Consider the following 26999-nt stretch of genomic DNA (forward strand, 5'->3'; position numbering starts at 1 on the left):
ACTGCTACCACAATATTAAATAGAAGGTCAAGATTAGATACCTTTGTCTTGTTTCTTGCTGGTCCTCAGAGAGCACATTCTGTCTTTCACCTTTAACTATGATGTTTACCTGGGAGTTTTGTAATTGCCTTTTATTATCTTGAGACAGTTTCCTTCTGATTCTATTTTATTGCATTTTTATCATGGAAGTATATGGAAGTTGTCAAATATGTTTCCTACATTAACTGAAATGGTCATATAGTTTTTGTCCTTTATTGTATTAATTCAGGACATTGTATTCACTAATTTTTGTAGGTTGAACTAATGTTGACCTCCTGGAATATATCTCATTGGTCATAGTGCACAGTAGGCTTTTTAGGTTTTGATGAATTTGGTTTGAGAACATTTAGGAATTTTGCCTTTTTATTCATAAAAAATATTGGTGTCTAGTTTTCTTTTTTAATGATATCTTTGGCTTTGATATCCAAGTAATACATCACCTTACAGAAGAAATTGGAGAGTGCCCTCTTCTATTTCTTGAAAGATTTTATAAACAATTACTGTTAATTATTCTTTACAATTAAGGTAGAATATACCAGTAAAAAGATATGGGCCAGAGTTTTTCTCTTTGAGAATTATTTTGATTACTAATTCAAATACTTTACTTGTTTTACATCTATTCAGATTTGATATTTGTTTTTGAGTCAGTTTTGATTGTTTCTTCCTAGAAATATAGTCAATCTTTCTGATTTATCTAATTTGTTGGAATATAATTGTTCATAGTATTCTAATTCTTTTTATATTTTTAAAGGTCATTAGTAATGTAATAATTTACTTTATTCCCATTCTTGATTTTTTTTTTCTTGGTCAATCAAGCTAAATACTAGTTCATTTTGTTGATGTTTTCAAAGAACAAACTTTTTGGTTTCACTGATTTTTTAAATTTTTTCCATTGACTAGTTTATTTTTGCCCTAACATTTTTTATTTTCTTCTTTCTTCTTGTTTTGAACTTTGTATGGTCTTCTTTATATAGTTTCTTCAGGTAGGAAGTCAAATCATTGATCTGATATCTTCTTTTATTTTTTTATCAATATATATTATTTGTACATAGTTATGGGTACATTTGATATTTTGTTACATGCATAAAATACATAATAATCAAGTCAGTATTTAGGATATCTGCCATCTTGAGCATTTATCATTTCTATGTGTTGGGAACATTTCAAGTCCTCTCTTCTAGCTATTCTGAAATATGCAACAGATTGTTGCTAACTACAGTCACCCTTACTCTACTATAGAATATTAGCACTTCTTCCTTCAAACTGTATGTATGTACTCATAAATATTCTTCTAAGCACAGCATCAACTGCATCTTATAAATTTTGGTATACTGTACTTTTGCTTTAGCTTATCTCAAAGCATTTTTTAAAATTTCTCTCATTTATTCTTTGACTCTGGTCATTTAGAAGTGTGTTGAATTTTCAAGTATTTGTTAATTTCTCAAATTTTTTTCTTTGATGATATATACTTTCATTTCCTTGTGGTTGGGTAACATATACATATGGTTTTAACCTTCTTAAATTTACTTATTCTTGTTTCATGGCCTGATACAACATCTGTTTTAGAGAATATTGCATATGTACTTGAGAACAATGTGTATCTTGTTGTTTTGGAGAATAGTCTGTAGATATTTCTTAGGTCTAGTTCATTTATAGTGTTGCTTAAATCTCATAATTGTTTGCTAATTTTCTGCCTAGTTGATCTATTTGTTATTAAAAATAGGGTGCTGACATTGTCAGCTATTACTGTTGAATTTTCAAAGGCTCTTTTTCATTCTCTCACTTGCTGTGGCATGTATTTTGAAGCTTTGTTGTTAGGTACATACATATTTGTATGTTATGTCTTTCTGATGGATTGACTCTTTTATCTCTATAAAACATCATTATCTGTCTCTAATAATAATCTTTGTCTCAAAGTTTATTTTGGCATGTATTAGAATATACACTCTAGTTGTCGTATCAGTGTCATTTGTAGTATATATTTTTCCATTTATTGTAGTCTGAAATTATTTTTCTTTAAAACTATAATATCCCTTGTAAGCAGCAAGTAATTCAAAATGCATGTATTTTTAATTCATTCTTTCAGACTGCATTTCAATTAGAGTTTTAAATACATTTATATATAATTTATGGATACGGTTGGATTAACATTTTTCAATTTCATATCTTTCTATATTTCTTATGAAACTCTTTTCCTTCTTTACTACCTTATTTTTTGTTTAATTGATATTATCTAGTGTATCATTCTAATTCACTTATTTACCATATTTGCTTTATTTTCTTTGACACTTCCCTTGAGGTACAATTAACATCTTAATTTATAACCATCTAGATTGGGCTAAAATGAACTTAGTTTCAAGAGTATACAACATTTTTGCTCTTATATATTTCCATTTTTTTATTCTGACCTTGAGCTATAATTGTCATGCAGATTTTACTTTTATATGTTATGTGTTCATTAACACCAATTTATGATTCCTGATTGCTTCTCTCTTTAAATCAGATAGGAAAAAATAATTACAAACAAAAATACATTCATACCCTCTTTTATATTTACCTGTGTAGGCACGTTTATCAGTATACTTTATTTTTTCCTGTAGATTCAACTTACTATCTAGTAGCCTATCCTTTTAGCCTAAAATACTCCTTTAGAATTTTATGCAGAATTTAACTGCTAGAGATTCATTCTCTAAGTTTTTGTGTACCTGGAAAATTTAAAATTTATCCTTTATGCTTGAAAGATAGTTTTTTCTGTATATATAACCCTTTTTTGATAGTATTTTTTATTGCATTTTAGGTTTTGGAGTACATGTGAAGAACATGCAAGATGATTGCATAGGTACACACACGGCAGTGTGATGTGCTGCCTTCCTTCCCATCACCTATATCTGGCATTTCTCCCCATGCTATCTCTCCCCAACTCCCCACCCCCTGCTGTCCCTCCACTGTTTCCCCCCATAGACCCCAGTGTGTGGTGCTCCCCTCCCTGTGTCCATGTGTTCTCATTGTTCAACACCCACCTATGAGTGAGAACATGTGGTGTTTGATTTTCTGTTCTTGTGTCAGTTTGCTGAGAATGATTGCATTTTAGGTTTTGGGGTACATGTGAAGAACATGTAGGATTGTTGCACAGGTACACATATGGCAGTGTGGCTTGCTGCCTTCCTCCCCATCACCTATATCTGGCATTTCTTCCCATGTTATTCCTCCCCATCTCCCCACCCTTCACTGTCCCTCCCCTATTTCTCCCCAACAGACCCCAGTGTGTGATGCACCCCTCCCTGCGTCCATGTGTTCTCATTGTTCAACACCCACCTATGAGTGAGAACATGCAGTGTTTGATTTTCTGTTCTTGTGTCATTTTGCTGAGAATGATGGTTTCCAGATTCATCCATGTTTCTACAATGGACACAAACTCATCGTTTTTTTATGGCTGCATAGTATTCCATGGTGTATATGTGCCACATTTTCCCTGTTATATATGTGATCTTTCTATTTTCTCAATACTGGAAATCAGATTAGAAATCACCTGTTAATAAAATTATGGATTTTTTTCTAAAAGTGACTGTGTCATTTATGAGATAAACTTTGATTTCACAACTTGACAAAAATATTGCAAGTTAGTAAGATTAGAGGACAAATGTCTCATGAATCTAAGTGCTGAAATCCTAAACAAAATGTTAGCAAATAAATGTCAGCAATATGTAAAAGGGGTAGTACATTATGACCAGTTGGTACTTATTCCAGCAATGCAAGGCTGTCCAAAAATAAAACAATCAACCAATGTCAGTCACCACATTAATGCAATAAAATAAGAAAATCACAATATCATTTAGTGTATATACAAAAAAGACATCTGATAATTAGAATTATCCATTTATAATTTTTAAAAACCTTCCCAAATGCCTAGGAAAAAAAGTAAACTTTCTTAAGTTTATAACATTTGCATAAAACATCATATTTTATTCAGCTGTGAAATATTAAAACTTATTCTTGAGATTAAAAATGAGCAATGATGAACACTGTCATGAACCCTATTCAGTGGTGTATGAGAAAGTCAAAGCCAGTAGATAAGCCTCACCACCATCCTCCATCAAAAAGTAAAAGAACTAAGAAATAAAATTATTATTCCCATATGACAAAAATATTTATATTAAAAAATAATAAAACTGGTAAACTCTAAAAATCAATAAATTATTTTAGGAAGGTTGTTGAATGTAAGTTTAATATATAAAATCAACTGTATTTCTGTATTTTAACACTGCAACAAATTGATAATAGTGGAAATTTCAAAGCAATCCATTCATAAAACTATCAAAATTAATTACATAGAAATAAATATAAAGATACATGAAAGTTATCTACACAGATTTAAAACATTTCTGTAAGAATTACATAAGATAAAAAATGGAGAACTATATCGAGTTTATTGATTGCAAAATTTAACATGATAAAGGTCTTATCTCTCAATTAACCTATAGATTTACCCGTTATAACTCAAAGCCAAGCATTTTCTTTAATGGAAGCAAACAAGCTAATTTTAAAATTTATTTAGAAATGCAAACAAAAGACCCTTAATAATGAAGCTCACATTACTAGATGTCCAAACATATTTAAGTATCTGTTGTAAATTAAAAGATGTGTATGTGCATAGGGATATACAAATAATTACAGCAGAAACAGAATAGTGAATTCACCTTTAGATCCACAATGACTGCAGACAACTGAATTATGTATTGTTAAAGTACCACTGCAGTACAGAAAAGATTACCTTTGGATAAATATTAAATAAACAGAAAATTTACATAAGAAACCTTGGTCTGTACCTCAAACCATGCATTCCAGATGAATCACATGTCGAAATGTGAAAATAAAGCTTCATAAAGACAACATTGGTTCATTATGCCTGTTTCATGATGAGGGCAATCTAGACTTCAGGAACAGAAAGAAAATGGGATCAGGTTCTCATCATCATTCCAATCATGTTTTTGTCTTTTAGCAACCTGTAAATAAATGACTAACTTGTAAATCATTCCTGAATATTCTTTATTTCCTTAAGATTGCAAATGTGTGCTCTGAGAAAGATAGCATTAACAGAATGGAAAGACAAGACACAGACTGGGAAAAATATTTGCAAAACATATATTTCATCAAAGACATGAATCCAAAATGTACAAAGGCCTATTAAAACTAACAACCTAATTTAAAAGTAAACAAAAGATTTGAACATCAAACAATATATGTGAATGCTAAATAAGCATATGATAAAAAGTACAGCATAATTCATCATTAGGGAAGTGCAAATTAAAACAACAATGAGAAATGACTACAAACATAATAGAATGTCTAAAGTCCGAAAAACCGATTATATTAATTGCTGGCAACAATGTGAAGTAATAGGAATTCTTATTCACTGCTAGTAAGAGTGCAAAGTGGTGAAGCAACTTTAGGAGACAGTTGGAATTTCTTACACAGCAAAACATACAACCCAACTGATCTGATAAGTTATGTCTACACAAAAATTTGCATGAAAGTGTTTATGGTAGCCAAAAGTGTTTCATAAAGGTGAAAATACTGACAAAAATGGTGAACATACTAACAAGCTGTGGTACATTTATATAATAGAACACTGTTCAGAACTAAAGGGAATCAAGACACTGAAAGATATTAATGAATTTTAAGTGCACATTGATCGACGAAAGAAGCCAGTCTGAAAAAACTGGTTATAAGAGACTGGATCATAGAGCTAAATGTCAATTGAAAACTATACAACTCCCTGAAAATTACACGGGAGAAAACCTAGATGATCTTGGGTATTGAAATGACATTTTAGATGTGACACCAAGGGCATGGTGTATTTTTAAAAAACGAATAAGTTGGACTTCATTAAAATAAAAGAAATATCTGCCACATGAAAGACAATATCAAGAGAATAAGATAAACCATTGACTGGGAAAAAATTTGTAAAAGATACATTTGATAAGGACTGTTATCCAAAATATACAGAGAACTAATAAAACTTAACAATGAGGAAACAAACAGCTCAATTTAAAAATGGGCCAAACAACGGAACAGGCACTTCTTCTAAAAAGTTACACGGATGCATATAAGCATATGAAAAGATGTCCCCTGTATTAGTTTGTTCTTATGTTGTTATAAAGAAATACTTGAGACTGGGTAATTTATAAAAGAAAGAGATCTAATTGACTGCCAGTTCTGCATGGCTGGAAAGGCTTCAGAAACCTTACACAATCATGGCAGAAGGGGCACATCTTACATGGTGGCAGGGGAGAGATAGAATGCATGCATAGGAGGAACTGTCAAACATTTATAAAAGCATCAAATCTCATGAGAACTCACTCCCTATCATGAAAACAGCCTGGGGGAACCACCCTCATGATCCAGTCACCTCCCACCAGGTTCTGTCCTCAACACATGGGGATTATGGGGATTGCAATTCAAGATGAGATATGGGTGGGGACACAGAGCCTAACCACATCACACCCCTTTATATATTTTATGGAAAATGCGTATTAAAACAACAGTGAGATACCTCTACACATCTACTAAAATAGCCAAAATTTGGAACACTGACAAAACCAAATCAGGGAGAAAATGTGGACAATAACTCATTCATCATGGGTGGGAACGAAAAATGCTACAGCCACTTTGGAGTTTTGCAGCTCCTCAAAAAGGTAAACATATTTTTCCCATATGATCCAACCATAATACTGCTTGATATTTACCCAAGGAATTGAAAACGTATGTGTACATAAAATCCTGTACAAGGATGTTTATAGTAACTTTATTAATATCACGAATACTTAGAGGCAGCCAAGATGTCCATCAGAAGGTGAATGGATAAACTGTGGTACATACAGACAATGAAATATTATTCAGTGATTAAAAATGAGTCATGAAGTCCTGAAAAGATATGGAGGCAACTCGAGTAAAATATTACTCAGTAAAATCAACCAACATAAAAAGGCTACATACTGCATGATTCCAACGATTTGACATTTTAGAAAGGGCAAAACTATGGAGTCAGTAAGTGATTAGTGGTTGTCAGAAGTTGGGATGGGAAGAAAGGGATGTGTTGGCAGAGCACAGAAGAAATTGAGGCCCATGAAACTACTCTGTATACGATGATAACAAATACATATCATCATACATTTGTACAAAATCATGGAATTTACAACACCAAGAGTGAAACCTAAACTAGAGACTTTGGGTGATGATGATGTGTCAATGGAGGTTCATCATTTGTAACAAATGAATCCCTCTGGAAGGGGTTGTTGATGATGTAGGAGGTTGTGCATGTGTTGAGCAAAGAGTATATAGGAAATTTCTGTACCTTCCCCTTAATTTTTCTGTGAACCTAGAACTACTATTTTTTTAAAGTCTGTAAAAAGACTACATGCTGTATGATTTCATTCATAAAATATTCTGCAAAAAGTATTACTATAGAGATGGTAAACAAATCAATGATTGCAGGGTTTTTTGGCAACTTTGATGTGATGTGACAAGAATGGCACTTTAACTCGGTTATCTGCTTCCCTAAATCTATAATCTCAGTCTAATCATGACAAAAATAGCAGATAGATCCCAATGAGGGAAATCATACAAAAATACCTGGCCACTAGCCCTCAAAACTATCAGGGTGAAAAGAAAAGTATTTCCACCAAGAATAAAGTGGCTTTGGATATATGGGATACTGTATTATTTTTGCACATTTTTTGTAAATGTAAAACTACCATAAATTTTAAAAGTTATTTTAAAAAAGAAAACAATGCCTTTCAAGGAAAATAGGTTATATGGATTGAAGAGGTAAAACACAGGGGATTACTGTAGGATGGTGAAAAGTTTCTGTATGATACCATAATCATAGATCATGACACTATGTGTTTATCAAACCCATAGAAATTTATAAGAGAAACTAAATGGCATCTGCCCAGCACAAGAAATAACCAGCAGATTAAACAGACAATCCACAGAGTGGGAGAAAATATTCTCAAACTAGGCATCCAACAAAGGAATAACATCCAAAATCTACAAGGAAATCTAACAATCAGCAAGAAAAAGGCAAATACAGTAATCTCATCAGAAAGTGGAAAAGTGACATGAATAAACAATCTCAAAGGAAAACATATGAATGTCCAACAACATATGAAAATATTGCTCAACATTACTGATTATCAGGGAAATGCAAATTAAAACCACAATGAAATAACATCTTACTCCTGCAAGAATGATTATAGTTAAAAAATAAAATAAAATAAAAATAGATGTTGGAATGGATGTAGTGAAAGGGTACACTTTACACTGCTGGTAGGAATGTAAAGTAGTACAACCACTGTGGAAAACGGTATGGAGATTCCTTAAAGAATTAAGAGTAGGACTACAATTTGATCAAGCAATTCCATTACTGGGTATCTACCTAGAGGAAAAGAAGTCATTATACGAAAAAGACACTTGCACATGCATGTTTATAGCAGCACAATTTGCAATTGCAAAAATATGGAACCTGCCTAAATGCCCATCAACCAAGGAATGGGAAAGTCTCATCCCAGACAAGGCAAATCCCTTCCACCCACGAGCCTGTAAAATCAAAAGCAAGTTACCTACTTTCTAAATACAACGGGGGTACAGGCATTGGGTAAGCACACCCATTCCAACTGAAAGAAAGTGGTCAAAACAAAAGGGCGATAGGCCCCATGCAAGTTGGAAATCCACTAGGGCAGTCATTAAACCTTAAAGTTCCAAAATGATCTTGAGAGAAACTTTTGTCATTTTGTTCTTTATTATGTCTTCAGAATGAGACTTGCAGTGGATAATGTTCTAATTTTGCAAGATTGCAACTTGTAAAAATTTTTTAAATGTTAATAAAATATAAGTTGATCTGAATTCTATTTGTAAAATTGAGATTCCTTTTATCAAAAGAGAATACATTCGTAATTAAATTTTCCATAGCAACATAGGCTTATTTATAGTCAGAGCTTTAAGGAAAAGTGAACTGTTAAATAGGTAAATTTATCTGTCTATTAAATCAAGAATTTGAAAGAACCTTGACAGAGAAAAACATTAAACAATGGCTACATTTTTAATTAGCATTTTAAATCAAGAATGTTCTTTCTGAATTGATGTAGAACAAAGATAAGTAAATTATGACTATATATAAATTAGTGAGAAGTAAATAAACATTATTGACATAACATTTGATGATAAAAATGAGAAAGCAATGATAAAGTTTTACTATATATGTACTTTTCAATATAGTTATAAGTAGTGGGGTTTTGACCATTAATTTTATTTTTATAAGTTCATTTTATTATTTCTTTAGTTAACAAAAACATAGAAAAAGATGGCAAGGGGAAAACTGTGAGGAAAATGTTTTTTAAAAGTTATTGTCAAAAGTTCTACTTACTAGAGAAACAAATTTTGAATTCGTCCCACTTCTCACTTGTCATTTGATTAAGCATTTTGCAGATATGAAATCTAGATATGTGAAAACATAAAAAAAATTCTCAAATTACTTAGGTGTCCTCTAATCCTTGGAAGGCACTTAGCCTCACAGAAGTGAGTTCTTTGATATAATATTTTGCATCACCAAAGTTCAAACTTTATTGCTTTTTACATCAACATATCTGTATGTAAGCAATACAATGGGACAGGTAAACCTTTCCATTATGTATATGAATTTGGCCTCCATTAGCTAGACAGATCATTTATTCTAGGCCAGAAGGGAATTGCTGTTATATACTTAACATAGGAGCACCTTGCCTGATTCGTGAATTATAAGTCGTATTCCATATCCAACTGTATTTGACTTCTTACCTATTCAGATCTTTGTTTTTGTATATTAACATGTCTTCTTTCCCTGGACTAGAAATCTTTTTACTCCCTTTTATATTAAAGGCATTTGTTGCACCCTCCATGGCTGGCCTTCCTTCCTCTCCATCTCATTCAATTATGTTTGTAACTTTCTGGCATGTAAATGTTGATAGTTGTATGACAAGAGATTATTTAGTATAACAGATTGTCAAATATAAAATGAGTTTTTTTTGCTACCACTTTCTTACAACTTACGACTCTTGAGTCTTTGAAAGCCTGATAAAACTACTGGCAATTCCATAATTCATTACTTTGTACTTTATAGTGCCTGTTTAACTCTGATGAGATTTGTTCTATTAAATTATACTGCATAATAAAAACAAGTATTAGCTCTCTGTCTTATAAAATAATGACAAATAAAGTATTAAGGCAAAGCCTAACAAGAAAAATAAATTGCGTAGTGGTGTTTTGAATTGGTGGTTTCAAACTCAGAAAGCAGAGATACAAATTTTCTAGAACTTAATTTGAGCCACATCACTGATTCTTGGAAAGGAGAAGGAAAGAAGGAAAGAAGGAAAGAAGAGGAAAAGGCGGACTGTGAGCAGTTTTTCTGCTTGTCTATTGGCTACATGTTATACGTTCTGGAAAACAGAGAAGACGATGTTCTGTATGTATAAGAAGCATATAAATACAAATTCAGTGTTTCGGATGTGAAAATGCAGCATAAAGACATTTCCTTCCCATTGATTGGATACATTTTTTCTGTTTTATTTACAAATGTATTATAACATGTGGTTCTTCCAGAGTTTTGTGGTAAGCGTTATTATGGTACCCATGTACTTTAAATTGCATTTAAATACATCTCTTTCCCAAACTCCTGTAAAAAAATTTTAAGTTTATTCAGTACTCTTCTTCTTGCTGATCTTAACACCAAATACAACATTTTTTGTTGTTGTTAACTGGGTAGCAATTAAAGAGTTTGTGCCCTTGACATTAAAAGGGCTTTGGAGAATTGATTACAATAAAGTACCTCAGGTAAACCAGCCTGGAGTTTTCTGGCATATACTTTTCATTCTACTTGGATGGAAAGCAAATTGGAAGGAAAGAGACACATTTGGTCTGGCAGAGAGGTGAGTGATACTTTTGAAATATCTACAGATCCCATTTTCTTTTCAAGTTCACAGTCGTTTTGGGGAGAATTCTTGCCAATATCTCAAAGAAGCTGCTTGCCTCAGAGGAGAGACATAGGAAAGAAAAGTTGTGTGAAAAACGGAGACTGTAAAAGAGGGAAAAGCAGGCATTTTTGTACTCTTTTACTTGATTTGTCCTCGATCTACTTCTGGATGTGTTTTGGCTAGAAAATGTTTTTCTTTTGCACTTCAGAAAAGACATAGGCTTTTAAAAGACAAATGAGATTTTAAAATGAGAAAAAAAATCGCTTCTTAATTTCACCAACCTAATTCCATCAAGAGTGTTAGTAGAGAGTCTAGAATCACTTCAATACATGCCAGTCTTCCCAGGAAGTGATGACATAGGATATTTCAGTACAATCTGTGTCCTTTGAGTATTGAGAGAAGAAAAATCTGAGATTTTTATCTCAGATTCTCAATTCCCTATGCTCTTCCTGTTCCTGAAAATGCCATCTTAACAGATCTGTTCAGCCTGAAACATGTCACCTAACTTCAGTTTGATCCAAAGATGTTTCCGTGAAGAATTTTTGATGCTGGACATATGTTCAAAGGATATATCACCAAAGTGTAAAAAGAGACTACCAATCCTTTCACTTTTGATACTACTGAGTTAACACCTATATAAATTTTTAGGAGTACCTTCCTTCATAACTATCATTCTAATTTCACACCTCATGTCCTGCCTCTGGTTTGTCAATGACTACTGTTTGGCAGCGAAATGGCCAAGTGAGTTTCTAAAAGAGTATTTCTTTTATATAAGTCGTTCAAGACAAAGAATACATTTACGGTTAAGCAAATTCTTAAGATGTAAGTTTAGCAGCTTAGTTCTGCATCTATAGACTTATTAGTAATTTCCACATAAATTCTTATAAACCACTCAGTCAAATTACCTGCTTTATATTGACTTCCTGTGGGCTTTTTGTGCCTTTAAATGTAGGAGTGGACAGGTTCAGAAATCAATGGTTCTTTTGTGTCTGACCACATGGACTTTAATGTCAGTGGGCTGATTATTATTGAAAGAAAGAAAACACTGAATTTCATTGGGTAACTTCCTGTTAAAATTTTTGATGAAAACGAACTGACAAAACAAAATTAACCCTTTGTTTTATTGAAATAGTGATTCCTATACGGGGATCATGACAACGATGCTCAGTCTGGATACTGTTTATGGTACTTCAATGAAGTCATTAAACCAATATTAAAAACCCATATGAATTGATGAATTCATTTAAATTGTATAAAATGAAAACATTTGAAGAATGGTTGGAATTTTATAGCATCCAAATATCCATGAAATTTATAGAAAAGGAAATTGATTACAGAAAAAGAAATTGATATATAAAGAAAAGAAGAAAATGTAATCAATTTTTCAACAATGTATATACAAAGTTTACATCAAATTCTAGATTATAAATCTACTTTACTCAATGTATCTAGACAACTAATCAAAAATTTCAAGAACAATGATAAAAGAAAAAATTGTAAATTCTATTTTTTACCAAAAGAATTGTAAAAATGTTCAGCTTTCAAGGCAAAAATGCAAAGAAAAGTCACTAGACAAGCATGAAGCTGGCATAAAATTATTGTTTGTACTTGATGTTGGGTGTAAAGTTGTTATGGTTACAGGTTCCACACATACAAACCATGAAGTTAAGTAAATTCAACAATCTTTGTATTAGTCTGCTCCACTCAAAAAGCACTATAAGTCATTTAAACATATCTAAATAAGCAAAAAATAAAAACAGCAGAAAATGATTAATTTTCAGAAGTTAACACGTTAACAAAAATATAATTTAGTTGCAGAAAAATTAGCAATTGAACATATAAATGAGACAGATGAGTGGATACAGTAAAATAATTTGGGTAACAAAAAAATCCCAAAATTTGCTTTTTTTGACATTTCTTCTTCTTATGTAATTTAGCACTACTATTTTTATTTTCTATAACAAATAGAATTTTGCCATTTCTATTTGTTATCATGCCTTGAGAGTAAAGAAATTTTAGAGTGTATAGAAGAAAAGTATGTAAAATATGACAAAGAGCTAGAAGCATTAGATTATTTCAGTTGTCCTTAGAAAATACTGTCTATATCAAAAATGAAATCTTACCTTGTTTTTAAACAAAGATCACTTAACGAGTAACCACCAACCAATAAATTTTAAGAAAATGATACATGGTTCTCCTAAACAAGTAAACTTGTAAGAGCTCAGAATAAACAATTTAGTAGGTACCAATCACATATTCCTCTATCATATACTAAAATATTGTCAAACTTTCTACCTTTAGGTCTTGAACTTGGCCTTAGGGACATTAGGGATGTCGATGGGGTAGGGAATCTTAAAAATGAATTTGCTAAACAAACTCTACCATAGAAAAGAACACGTTCCCATTCATTCATTTCATTTTACTCTCTGATGATACATAATACACAGTAGACAAGAAATGAAAATGATCAGTGATGATTTTTTTTTTGCATTTGCTTTGGATTTGTTTTATCTATAAGCCAAACAAATCCAATAGTCAGGAATGATAATAAACAATTATGGTCTTTAATAGCTTCTTTATGTATGTGATGCCCCTAATAACAGCATTTTGAGTATAATCCAAATGTATCCTACTGAATACATTGTTTTTTATTTTACACTTAGTATTTGCCAAACATTGTCACATTAAAGTCACAAAAATTCCATCATTAATCCTTCTTAGATAAGGAAACTGAGCCTAGACATATCAATTAGGTAGGCTGAGATTTATTTTGCTAGAGTGAGTGGAGTCTAGATTCAAAAGACAGTCCTTCTGATTTCTGTACTTACTTGTAGACAGCCAGATTTCAGGACAAAAGTTGTAAAACAGGAAATAAGTTATTGCAAACAAATATCCAAGTTGCCACCACTAATTTTATTCTGCATCCTGAGGGATAACGTAAGGAACCTTATAAAATATGTCCTCAAAACTGTGCACGTGGTGATGAAAGGGGTGTTATTTATTCAGAGTTTCGTCCTCTGCTGACCAGGAGTGACCTCCGGGAAATTAATTCAAGCATATTTCCAGGTTGCACATTTTGAAGTACCTAATAAAAAGCCCTAGAGTTGGATGCAAATGATAGAAGGTTGTGTCTGGATGAAACAGGTAAAAACCTGTTCTGAATTGGTCATAGAAGCAGTACTGGAATGAGAAGTGGGACCAAAAGATTTTTGAAGCAGTGTGTAGGAGGTGTTCAATACACTCTACTTCCATCTTCTCTAGGGAAACCGCTTTGAGAACAAATTGTTTCCAAGTAACTTTATGATACTCAGAAAAAACAAAAAGCATATAACTTTTAAATTGATCATAAAATCTAGTACAATGTATGTAGTAGGCACTCAATAAAAAATTGTTGGTTATTTAATTACAATTCTTCTAAGTTGTATTATTGTTTTATTTATATTTAACTTGTTATTACATTCAAAATCTATTTTGATGCATAATTTTTTCTCTAAATTGGTTCTCCTATTACCAGAATAAATACTGAATAATCCATCTTTTCAGCCATTGAACTATAAGTCTCCTCTTATTTTCTATCTAGTATTTACTTTGAGGTAATGAACATCACACATGATATTGCATGATATTGCTACTACTGAGCAAAGTGACTGGCACAAAGTAGATACCCATGAATGTTTGTTCCTTTCCTTTTGAAATACTGTCTGCCTGCATACCTACTAGCAAATGCTGAGAATGGCTTCATTAGGAATGAAGAACTATATTAAGACTTCCTGATTAACTGGTATCACAACCATTCTGGGTGATGTGCTATTAGCTTATGGTTTAGTCCTCTATCAACCTAAATTTCTTCATCTCTTAAATTTAACCACCAGAAACTAACCTAAAGCCTTTTGTCTCAGAATATTTTGTCTTCTCCTTTCTTCTACATGATAGGATTTTTGGAATTTCAATATTCAACAGATCAACTGATTCAGAACATAAGGGAATAAAGAAAATAAGACACAGCTTCTAGAAACAGGATACTGGACTCAGTGATAGGACGGATGACCCCATGAGAGGAAATTGATTGCAATTGGGTCTAGTCCCAGAGTCTTCCCAGTTGTGTATCCATGGCACTGCCCAAATGTGCACAAAAGAGCACCATGTCTATGATATGAAGACTATATTTCTAGTTATGTTTTGAATGTTAGGTAAAGTAAACCTGAAATTCCGAAAAATGTGGGATATGGTGATTTGAAGTTAGAAACAAGCAAGCAAGAAAGCAAGACTAAGCATGATATTAATTTAATCATCTATGTATAAAATCATGTGCACTGTGACCCACACAGTTAGCTCAACTACTATGCACATAACTTAGCAAATGCAACAGGGGACAATAGTACATAAGATCATTCTATCCAAAATATTCAACTTCTTATAATTCATATAGTCAACTTACTCCATGTTTTCTACTTTTTCTGTGCATTGGCAATAGCTGTGATGACAATATTTCTTAGATGGAAGAAAAGCCATGCATGCCATATTATGAAATAATTTTATTCTGCATGAAAATATGAGTATACCAAGTATTACAAAGTGTTGTTAACTTAGTCACTAGTTTCTTTCTGTCTTTACCAGAAATTCCTATGTTCAGTAATTTTCTCAGCAAAAAACTCAAACATCCATTCCATTAAAGAAAGCAATATGCTGTAATGATTGCCATATGTGCATATTCATTGCCTGTATTATTTCATTTCATTTTTTAAAAGTTTATGTCATTTGTTCAGCTACCTTTTCTATTTAGGAGTTGACAAAAGAAAAATGTTTTTAAACAAAGTTAGGAACATTGAAATTGTGGATAATTAAACTGTGTTGTTTTAGTTATATACTACTAAACTGTGCTGTTTTAGTTATATACAATTACTGGTTGATATTTATTAAATTAGAAAAAACCCTCTTGAATGTGCTACCCATAAGCTGACTTTGTCTTAAAAGAAAAAAAAAATATTAAACTTCGAGAATAAACACTTGAATTTTTAGTGGTTTTAAGTTTTTTGTTTTATCCAAATTATGAAGACACATCATTTTGATGACTGATAACTATTGTGAAATCATTGGTTTTGAGGTAAAATACAAAAGCACCTGCCCAAAAATTACAGAAAAAATTATCTTCCTCGATTACTGGAAAATAAAACCAATACTTAAATTTGTGAATTAAGAATAAGGTTAAATGTAGTGGTTCCTGCCTGTAATCTCAACACTTTGGAAAGGCTGGAACTAGCAGAGCACTTGAGCCCAGGAGTTTGAGACCTGCCTGGGAAACATGGCCAAACCTCATCTCTTAAAAAAAAAAAAAAAAAAAAAAATAGCAAGGCATGGTGGCACATGCCTGTGGTCCTAGCAGCTCAGGTGGCTGAGGTGGGAGGATCTTGACCTTCTGAGCCCAGAAGGTCAAGGCTGCAGTGATGATGGTGCTACTGCACTCCATACAGCTTGAGTGACAGAGTAGGACCCTGTGTCAAACAAAACAATGCAAAGCAAAACAAAACAAAAGACCGAGGAAGAGATTAAGAGATTAATGCAGCAATAGAGAAACAGTAACAAATTAACAAGAACTATGCAGTTGCCGAACAGTTTCAGAAGCAAGAGGTAGGTTTAGGGAACAATATGAAAGAAGTGATAAAATAATTTTACTGTGGTGATACCATTTCAGCTGTGAGATAAAGAAGAATGGAACGGAGACTGTTCCCCACCCTTCAAAGCACTTTTGGTAAATCAGAGGAGCAGAGAAGTGCTGGGTAGAGAAGGGCGTGGTCCCTGGAGAGCTCCACCCTGGGCCTGTGCTCACAGACTTAAAAGAGGACAAGCATTCCTGTTTTCACGCCCAGAAAGTTGCCTTTTGGCCTGCCACACCCCACATCTTGTTCCGATAAAAACCCGAGACCGTACCAGGCACACACACAAGCAGCTGGATGTCAAGAGGAGCAGAAGAACACACGGGCAGACACCTGCAGACACTGACAGGCCACTGAGGGTGCAACACTGCAGAGGTCAGGGGAACGCCCCTAGGGCGGTGGGAGGAGAGTCCAGCAGCTGGGCAGCCTGACTCCAGGGGAAAAACACCTTCCCACTCCACCCCCGTCTGGCTCCCCAGCCATCTCACTGAGTGCTACCTTCACCTCTCAATACCATCTTGTAAGTGCTACCGTCACCTCTCAATACCATCACCTCCAAGCTCACGCGTGATCCAATTTTTCCGGTACACGGGGGCAAGAACCCCGGATACAGAAAGCCCTCTGCCCTTTCGATAAGGCAAAGGGTCTAATTGAGCTGATTAACACAAGCCACCTGCAGACAGCAAAGCTGAAAGAGCACACATGCCCACTGGGGCTTCAGGAGTTGTAAACACTCACCCCAAGACTCTGCCCTGGGTTCGGAGCCCAAAAACACTCCGAACAGCAGCAGGGCATGAAGAAGCGAACCACACCCCTGTTGCATACCTTGCAAGGGGGATAAGGGAACTGTCCCGTTTCATTATGATAAAATATCAACTACTCTTGACACAAAACACTTTGATGTGCAAATATTTTCTGGTAGATGCTACATTATCAATGAAATTGTTAAAAATTCGTAGAATAGGATTTCATCAACTGACGTCAATTTGGCTTTACATAAAGTTTCTAAAAAGTTCAGCCCACCGTAACTAGGAGTCTCTATGATGGGAAGACAGAAAACTCATTGTTATCTACCTTCATCTATAAATGGAAATGTTTGGCTCCTGTATGCAGAGATCATATACAACCTCTTCATAGGACGTATGATCTGTGAAGGCACAGATTATATATATCCTCTTCATATGACGTACGTTTAGCAAATTTTCTACTATGAGTGGGGACTTTAGCATTATAATAATATGTTAATGATTTAAAGGTAGCTGGAGGGGGACGGCGCACCAGTTCCCGTTTGAACCCATTTGACGTGGTTCTTATCTCCCTCTGTTATTTAACAAGGGAATATAAATCTCTTGGGGCATCAAAAGCTATCATTAAGTAGCCATGCCTGTGGATAAGGAGATTAAAGAAAAAAAAAAACTGTCAAAATAAAAATTCCACCTGCTTAGGCTGGCATCATCCTAGTTACATTTGAATGGATAATATTAAACCTACTACAGTTACCAAACAATAAGAAATGGGAGCTCAGTGGCCCTAAACAATGAATGTCCCACACACTCAACGTATTTGTAAATGGAATCAATGTGAAATGAGTTTGCCTATCAGACTTGGTAACCAGCTTGGAATCTTAGTTGTGCCTCTTCCTGACTTTGTAGCCTCAACAACTTACCTTAAAATCTCTAAGCCTCAGTTTCTTATGCACCAACTAGACATAATAAAAGTATCTACTCTCACAGGGTTGGGAGCTGGTTAAATAAGTATATGTAAAAATTTAGCATATTACATTATGCATAGTACTGTATAAATAAATATTAGTCGTATTTGTCTGTTTAATTTTTATATTTACATAACAAATAAAACACCCGTGATTATTTAGGCATAATTATCTGCCTTAGCACCCGGCCACAAGTGGAAGCAATGTGATAGTATGTGAAGAGTGCATATCTGGGAGGTAGGAGACCTGGCTTCCTGCCATGGATCTGAAACTATACAGAAGTTATATCCTCTTGAGATAGCACATTCTGTGTCTACGAATGGCACATTTAGATCAGAGGTTGGAAAATTACAGTCCATTGGGCCAGAGCCAGCCACCCTCGTTCATTTAGGTACTGTCTATCACTGGCTGGCTGCCCTACAGCAGAGTTGAGCAGTCCCTAGGGCAACCTGTCTAGTCAGCAACGCTGAAAAAACACTTTGCAGTTTAGATAGTTTATATGCTTGTCTCTGGTTACATGCTTACTTAGAACTTTCTGCCTTGAGTTTCTGTAGTGCCAAAGCCTCACTATTTATGTTCTTCTGGACCAATTAAACCAACAGACCAGGAAGCTAAGTTATTGAGAGCATGTATTGAATTATAGAGCATCATCGATAAATAGCTAATAATACGTTTTCAACTGAACCGACATTACTTGATCATTTAATTGGAAGAGGAGGATAGGATCAAAGAAAAAAAAAGAAAAGAAAGAAAAGAAAAAGAAAACATTTCCTTTCCTTCTTGGTAAATGACAAAAGTTTTTTCAAATGAATAGTCAGAACTTAGTCCTGACTATTCTGTTTTCTGTTCTGTTTTGGTTCTATTTAGTTTTCTGTTATGGTTTAGCCTAGTTAGGATACATTTGAGAAACACATGCTTTACAATATAGGCTGGTATTTATTAGAAAAGTAGACAAGTAATTGCAACACTATACCATTCTTCAATGTTGCCTGGTATAAAAGCCTGTTGGACTTCTAAGGAATATATAGGAATAGTTGTAACCAGCATATCAAACTACCAGTTAGGTATATCTGTCTTCTACTAGTATTAATGTTATTATTGGCTGGATTCCAGCTCTCTTTGACTGCCTTTGGGTTACATGCAATGAGGGTGCTTTTTCTTTAAGACTGCTACTCTTTAATAACTCTGAGGAAAAGAATGCAAAAGAGGGAAGATAGAAAAAGAGATAAAAGAATGGAGGAAGGGAATAAAGAAGGAAGGAAAATTTGGTCAACAGTCAGTAAGAGATTGTCTTTCCATCTGGGAGGGAATAGTCTGGGTCTAAGGCAGTGGGATTCCTTTTCTAGCTATTGCAAGACAGCCTCCTCTATTTACCCTAATGTGCTACAGAATGCAGTTTCTTATGTGCTTCTTGATGTGACAAGAACTGGAAAGCACCTTAGAATCTTAACTGATGGGGATAAATAAATGGGTAATTTTGTCCGAATTTTTGGAGATGTGGGACAACTAGATCATTCACCCCTCCTTTCCTAAGATTTCTAATATAAAGTCTAAAGATAAATAGCCTTTATTAGCCAAATGAAGGAGAGTTCTCAACATTACTGGAAAGTAGACAGAGAATGTAACACAGAAAAACTTGGCAAATTCCATCTAGCATGCACTTGAGACCATTGCTAAATTTTCTCCTTTGATTGATTGATGTCAGCACAAAAAGGGGAAAATAAGGAGCGAAGGAAGGAGCTGGAAACGTGCATCCAAATAATCTTCCCTTAGAATCCGAGTCTCTTCCTCTCTAGAAACACAAATGGAATAGAACATGCATTTCTTCTAACAAATTTATGTGATAAAATAATTTTACCTTGACCTAAATTCAGGAATTTGAAGTGTTAGGACTTTACCAGTTGTATTACTAATTTCAGCATGCAACAACTCCTCTGGGTCTCAAATGCAACCTCTATTACGTGCAAATCAAAATATCTTACCTTTTGGAAACCACTGTAACATATCACCACCTTTAATTCCTAAATACTGTAAAAAGTGACTCATAGTTCTTGAGAGAAACATATGCTCTGACTTCATTAGAAGAAATTAACAAGATATCTTAACATCTTTATTCAAAGAGATGGTAGAGTGGGAAATGGGATGATATTGTACCACCAGAGTCTATTATTTAGTAACTCCCTATTTATAAATTGCACAATAATTACTGCTTATCGGATTGAAATTGCTTTAAAATCTTTGGGGAGGGGTGATGTGCAGGAAATCTGAGATTTTCTGTTGAAGAAGAAATGTATTTGTGGAAAAAACAACATCACAAAACAGTAGAAGTGACTCCCTGGGAGCCAATTAAAAACAAACCAACAATAATCTTGGGTTATAAATTAAAAGATTATTAATCTTTCCATTTAATCTATATCTGCTAAAAGTGATTTTCTTGCCTCAGCCTCCTGAATAGCTAGGACTGCAGGCACCTGCCACTATGTCCAGCAAATGTTTGTATTTTAACAGAGATGGGGTTTCACCATGTGGGTCAGGTTGGTCTCCAACTCCTGACCTCAGGTGTTCTGCCCACCTTGGCCTCCCAAAGTGCTGGGATTACTGGTATGAGCCACAGCATCCGGCCCATACTGTTTTCTATCATGGCTGTTTACATTTCCACCAAGATTACATAAGAGTTCCTCTTTCTCCACATCCTTACTAGCATTTGCTAATTTTTGTATTTTTTTTTTTTTGAAAGAAAGAAAGAGAAGAGAAAGGGGGAGAGAGAACAGGAGTCTTGCTGTATTGCCCAGACTGGAATGCAATCTAAAAATAGGTAATAAAAACCTGTTTTATGCCACTAATTGTGCTTACCAGTGGAGACAGGAAGGAATAAGGGAAGAAAGTAACAAACAGCCAACCAATATTTCATTCAGGTCTGTGAAATGCTATGCAAATGCTGAAGAGTGATTTACTTCCAATCATGCGGTCACTTTCAAAATAGGTGTAATATGATACTGAGAAAAATGTATGTTCTGTGGACCTGGGGTGAAGAATTCTATAAATCTTCACTGAGTTTACTTGTTCCAGGTCTGAGTTCAAATCATAGATGTCCCTGTTAATTTTCTACCTTGTTGATCTGTTGAATGTGGTGTCAAAGTCTCCCGCTATTATTGTGCAGGAGTCCAAGATTCTTTTTTTTTTTTTTTTTTTTTTTTTTTGAGACGGAGTTTCGCCTTTGTTACCCAGGCTGGGGTGCAATGGCGCTATCTGGGCTCACCGCAACCTCCGCCTCCTGGGTTCAGGCAATTCTCCTGCCTCAGCCTCCTGAGTAGCTGGGATTACAGGCACGTGCCACCATGCCCAGCTAATTTTTTGTATTTTTAGTAGAGACGGGGTTTCACAATGTTGACCGGGATGGTCTCGATCTCTTGACCTCGTGATCCACCCGCCTCGACCTCCCAAAGTGCTAGGATTACAGGCTTGAGCCACCGCGCCCGGCCCCAAGATTCTTTATAAGTCATTAAGCACTTGTCTTATGTATCTGGGTGTTCCTATCTTGGGTGCAGATATATTTACGATCATTGACTCCTGCTGTTGCATTGATCCTTTTACCATTATGTAATGTCCTTCTTTGTTTCTTTTAGTCTTTGTTACTATTAAAGCCTATTATGTCAGAGACGAAAGTTACAACCCCTGTTTTCTTTTCTTTTTTCTTTTTTTGCTCTCCATTTGATTGGTAAGTCTTCCACCAACCCTTTGTTTTGAGTCTTTCTGTGTCCTTGCTTATGAGATGGATACGGATACAGTGAACCAAGGGGTTTTAACTTTTTATTCATTTGCCTGTCTGTGTCTTTGATTGGGGCATTTAATCCATTTAAATTTAGGATTAATATTGATATTTGTGAGTTTAATATTGTCATTTAATGCTAGCTGGCTATTTTGCCCATTACTTGATACAGATTCTTCATTATGGAGATACTCTTTACCTTTTGGTAAGTTTTTGGGATGACTGATACTGGTTGTTTCTTTCTGTATATGGTGCTTCTTTCAGAAGCTCTTGTAAAGCAGGTCTGGTGATGATGAAATCTCTGAGTGCTTGCTTGTTTGTGAAAAATTTTATTTTATTTTTCCTTCATTTATGAAGCTTAATTTGGCTGGATATGAGATTCTGGCTTGAAAATTCTTTTCTTTGAGGATATTGAATATTGACCCCCACTCTCTTCTAGTTTGTAGGGTTTCAGCTGAGAGATCTGCTGTGAGTCTGATAGGCTTCCCTTTATGGGTAACCTGACCTTTCTCTCTAGCTGTCCTTAGAATTTTCTCCTTCATTTCAACCCTGGTGAATCTAACAATTACGTGTCTTGGGGTTGCTCTACTTGAGGAATATCTTTCTGGTGTTCTCTGTATTCCCTGAAGTTGAGTATTTTCCTGCCTTACTAGGTTAGCAAAGTTTTCCTGAATAATATCCTGAAGAATATTTTCCAGCTTGGATTCATTCTCTTCATGACATTCAGGTACACCTATCAAACGTAAATTAGGTCTTTTCACATAGTCCCATATTTCTTGGAGACTTTGCTCATTCCTTTTTACTCTTTCTTCTTTATCTTGTCTTCTCGTTTTATTAAGTTGGTCTTTGACCTCTGATATCCTTTCTTCTGCTTGATCAATTCGACTGTTAAAACCTGTGCATACTTCATGGAGTTCTCATATTGTATTCTTCAGTTCCATTAATTCACTTATATTCCTCTCTAGATTGTCTATTCTCGTTAGGATTTCATCAAACCTTTTCTCAAGGTTCTTAGTTTCTTTACATTGGGCTAGAACACGTTCTTTTAACTCACAGAAGTTTCTTATTATCCACTTTCTGAAGCCTAAATCTGTTAATGGAACACACTCGTTCTCCATCAGGCCTTGTTCTCTTGTTGATGAGGAACTGTGATCCCCTGTAGAGGGAGAGGCATTCTGCTTTTAAGTATTCTCAGCCTTTTTACGCTGGTTTCTTCCCATCATTGTAAATTTATCCACCTGTCATCTTTGTAATCACCGACTTTCAAATTAGATCTCCTAGTGGACGTCGAACTTGTTGATTCCCAGCGCCAGAATCTGAGCAACCCACTGCGCTGGCCAAAACAGCGGCGTTATGATTCATGGTGCTTTTCTGCCCGGGAATCTCTGGTCTGGCTTCCTTCTTGAGTTCCTTTTTCAATCAGCTGAATAGGCAACTCTGCCTCCCCGGAGCTCCAAACGTGGACCAAAAGGGGACCCAGTCCCGTTTATTCTGCACCAAGAACCGCTGCACCGGGGCGCCGGCAAAACCGCCACGGTGGCCACAAGAGTTGCGCTTGTGACCCGTGGGGCTCCCCGCTGGGAATCTCCTGATCCATGAGCAACAAAAATTTGCCTAAAAGTGTGGCGTCCTCTCCTTCTCTGCGCTTTCACTGGGAGCTACAATCCTGAGCTGCTAGTAATCAGCCATCTTGGATCTCTCTCCTATTTTTTGGATTTTTGATTGTACCATTCCAGCTGAGGTAAGGTCTCACTGTGATTTTGATTTGCATTTCCCTGATGATTAGTGATATTGAATTATTTTATAAAAAATAATACCTGGTTGCCATTTGTATGTGTTCTTCGGATAAACATCTATTCAAGTCTTTTGTCCATATGCTTTTAGTGTGACTCATCACTAAAATGAGTCTGACAATATGTTTCTTTTAATTGGAGTGTTTAGTCCATATATATCAAATAACATTATTATTATGTTGAGTCTAAATCAATCATCTGGCTATGTGTTTCCTAAAAGTTCTATCTGGTATTTTGCTCCATTCTTCCTTCTTTTTTGTACTAGTTGAGGACTTCACATTATTTCATTTGATCTCCCCTTGTAATCTATTAGATATACTTTGTTTTATTTCTCAATGATTGCTACTCAAGTTAATATTATACCTTAACATGTATAATTTTATGTACCAAATTTGCTAATATTTTACTTCTGTGAATATCAGTATTTATTTCCTTAAACGGGTAGACATTTTTTAATAGGAAAAGCATAATCATTTTATGTATGCATATATTTATTCTCAATTGTCTTAATCTTTTCTTGCATATGGGTGCCCTTAGTTGTCTATGTTTTTTTCAGCTTGAAAAGATGTTATTTGCTTTTGCATGACAGATTATTTTAGTTTTTATTCCCTCCTTCCAAGAGGATTTATTCTTCTTCTATTAAAGATGTTTGGAGAGGGCATATAGAACACTAGGTTCACAGCTCCTTTCACTACCATCCCCAGTACTTAGAAGATGTCTTTCTATCTCATGGCTTTCATTTTTTTCTGATAATAAGTGAGTTATCATCCTTATTGTTGTTAAATCCTTATTTTTGTTCCATTATATTCAACGGCTTTTATCATTTTTGTTCTTTATTTTTGTATTTAATAGTCTGACTATAATGCACACAGGTGTGTTTTTCTTTTTTGCTTTTGTTTTTGCTTAAAGTTTTGTGGATTTTAGGTTTGTGGTTCAATATATTCTGTCATTTTTAGAAATATTTCAGTATTATATCTTCAAATATTTATTTTCTTCTCTATCCTCTCCTCTGCTTATACATATTATCATTTGGTATTATGATACAGGCCCTTTTTCTGAGATGGAACCTTGCTATGCTGCCCAGGCTGGTCTTGAACTGGGCCCAAGTGACCCTCTCACCTCAGCTCCAAAAGTGCTGGGATTACAGATGTGAGCCACCTGGCCATGATGCAAGACTAAAGTGCTCTATTATGATTTTTTAAAATTTTCATATATTCTGTGTTTCAGTTCAAATAATTTCTGGTAATATGTTCTTGTATCTGTTTGCCAACTTAAATTAACCAAAAGGGTCAGGATCAAATTTAAAAAGCTTATTCCAGTATGTGTGAGAACAGATCATCCAGAAACTCCCCTTCCAAAGCAATGGAGTCGACCTTCCAAAGCAGAGAAGTTAAGGTTTCAGTCTATAGGCAGAGACAAATGAGTTTTTAGCAAAATTATAACATTATTCACACAAATTTGACATGTAATTATGGCAATTTGTCTGGTTATAGGCAGTACTTCATTTAGGAAGTGAGCATTTAACATGTTTTACACAGGATGTAACAAAAATGTGTTTTCTGTCATCTTGTCTAAGCAAAGCAAGACAACAAAGAGGAAGTTAATCTATAACAAGGGTTATTAATTAGGAAAGCAGGAGGTTTTTGTCCCTTACATCATTTAATTCTCTCCAGTCATTGTACAGAATAAAAAAATAGGAAAGCTAGTTAACCTATAATCAGAGAACAGAAGTTGCAACCATATGTGACTCAGACCACAGTCACATCTTTCTCAAGGCTTAAAGTGTTTGGGGGATTCCAGCATCTTTTATATTTTATTTGTTTTCACATGTTGATTCATTTTTTTGCTGTGTCCAGTCCATCCAATGATCTGTTATACTATAGATGATATATTATTCTCTTGTAATAACCCCATGTGGTTCCTTTTTAGATTTTTCCATCTCTGCTTTGACTCTTTATCTATTTACCTATTTTCACCATATTTTCCTCATTCCTCTTATATATGTATAAAACCCATTTTAATGTTTATTAAATCTGGTTTATAGAATTTCATTGCTAATTCCAGTATCTGGGTCATCTGTACGTCTATTTCTGTTTTCTTTTATTTTTAATTTTGTGTTCGATTTTCCTGCAGTAAATTTTAGCTGCACACTGGACATTATGCATACTACGTTGTAGAAAATCTATATTATTCCATCCTTTTTTTAAAAAATGTGTTTTGTTTCAGTAGGGCATTAGAAGTTTGATTTGATCTGATTTAAACTCTGTTTTAAGTGGGGCTGTTAAGAATACTGGTTTTGCTCTTAGAACGAGGATATAGCCTTTTATCTTTACTTGTAAGGCATGGTTCTTCTGGGATTTCTGTGCAAATCCCAAGGTGTTTACTGAAACCCTCTAACTTGTTGAGAATTGAACCCCAAATATTTCTCAAACATGGAGCTGCTTTAATTTCTGTCCAAGTCTTTATTCTCCCAGATGTAGCTTTCTTCTGGGTTTTGTAAACCTTGCACCCTGAAGGATCCAAGGTATACCAGAGATTCCTTTGGAGAAAAGCTATTGAATTCCAAAACTCTCAGAATTTGCTTCCTTTTATAAAAAGAATTGTTTCTTTTCTAGTTTCCAGTGCTTTAGACAATTATTTTATAGCAGTTGTTTTAATACTTGTTTATTATTGTATTAGCAGAATAATTAGTATGAATCAAGCTCCTTTTACCTTTATTGAAACAGAAGCTTTTGAGTATTAATCTTAAAAATTGTTTAAATTAATAAATCTCTTTCCATAAGAGACAGTTACTATGTTTTGCATGTATTGCTAATTTAATTAACCCAAAGCGTCTTGTAAGATACATACTATTATTATGCCTGCTTTTCAGATGAGAAAAGTGAACCACAGAGAATGAGGGTTCCTTCCCCAAAGCACATAACTAGGAAGAACTGCCCGGGGAATTTTAGTTCTAGAGTTTAAAGACAGGCAATGTGGCTGTGATCTCTTTACATTGCATTTATTCCTTGCTACCAAAAAGTTATT

General features: G+C 34.5%; 1 long non-coding RNA gene across 3 annotated transcripts in view; it reads right to left on the reverse strand.

Moving 5' to 3' along the window:
• Positions 1-4870: 4870 nt before the first annotated feature.
• Positions 4871-26999, reverse strand: part of LOC141582492 (uncharacterized) — a 75161-nt gene continuing 53032 nt past the window's right edge. For all 3 annotated transcript variants that reach the window (XR_012515346.1, XR_012515345.1, XR_012515347.1), the window contains exons 4-5: positions 9464-9534; positions 4871-4971 (exon numbers count right to left, since the gene is read on the reverse strand). This is a non-coding gene — a long non-coding RNA (uncharacterized LOC141582492). The remainder of the gene's footprint in view (positions 4972-9463; positions 9535-26999) is intronic.

Source organism: Saimiri boliviensis, chromosome 20 (assembly GCF_048565385.1).
Source record: "Saimiri boliviensis isolate mSaiBol1 chromosome 20, mSaiBol1.pri, whole genome shotgun sequence".
NCBI classification, from domain to species: Eukaryota; Metazoa; Chordata; class Mammalia; order Primates; family Cebidae; genus Saimiri; species Saimiri boliviensis.